Source organism: Crocuta crocuta, unplaced genomic scaffold (assembly GCF_008692635.1).
Source record: "Crocuta crocuta isolate KB4526 unplaced genomic scaffold, BGI_CrCroc_1.0 scaffold196, whole genome shotgun sequence".
Lineage (NCBI taxonomy): Eukaryota > Metazoa > Chordata > Mammalia > Carnivora > Hyaenidae > Crocuta > Crocuta crocuta.
The window spans coordinates 5,172,789-5,173,501 of NW_027531026.1; the positions used below are offsets into that span (position 1 = coordinate 5,172,789).

Sequence of the window (713 nt, forward strand, 5' to 3'; positions counted from 1 at the left end):
CTGAGTTGTGCAAGACGTCATTGTCGAGAGCCAGGCCTGAAGGCCCACCCCTAAGGATTATAAATATGGATTCACAGTGTGAAATTATGAGGATTTTCGCTTGATTCAGGATGATTAAAAGCTGGTTTGATGACACCCATTTTTTCCCACTGCAGATTCTCTAAAGCAAGGCTCAGAGTCCCATACTTTCTTCTTATACTTGATGATTTACACAGAAAAATGCCCATATGCGATATCATGACCTCATCAATACCAACACACTGTATGTAATACAAATAGAGGTGATATGATTAAAAAGATTAGAGGTAACTGATGCCTAGGGAGCAGAGTTCCTTGCTGCCAAGAGGAATCAGGGAGCCAGCATCAATCTCTTCATCTTTTTGCAGTTCACTTCCTTTGGGACAGGAAGTCTTTCCACAGGAAGCTTTCCTTCAATTTCCTTATTTAGAAATGGTCCTTGACTGACCCAGACAGAGAGTTCTGAGTAATAAACCATTTTGAGAGTTGTAACAGTCTTGCCTTTGGACCCTCTCTCTCTCCTCAGTCCAGGGAGACCAACACACAAAAGTTCACTCTTTCTTCTCTCCACCTGAGACACAAATGTGGATGATAAAGGACATAATGCTACAAAAGATAGCTGGAGTGGGGGAGAGAGGCACATGACTTTTCCCATATGTTTCTACACATAAGTTTAAAAACACTGACATATTAAT

At 41.2% G+C, this 713-nt stretch overlaps 1 pseudogene; it reads right to left on the bottom strand.

Annotated features, from left to right (window-relative positions):
* Window positions 1-299: 299 nt before the first annotated feature.
* On the bottom strand, window positions 300-496 carry LOC144237329 (neuronal regeneration-related protein pseudogene; annotated as a pseudogene).
* Between the last annotated feature and the right edge of the window lie 217 nt (window positions 497-713).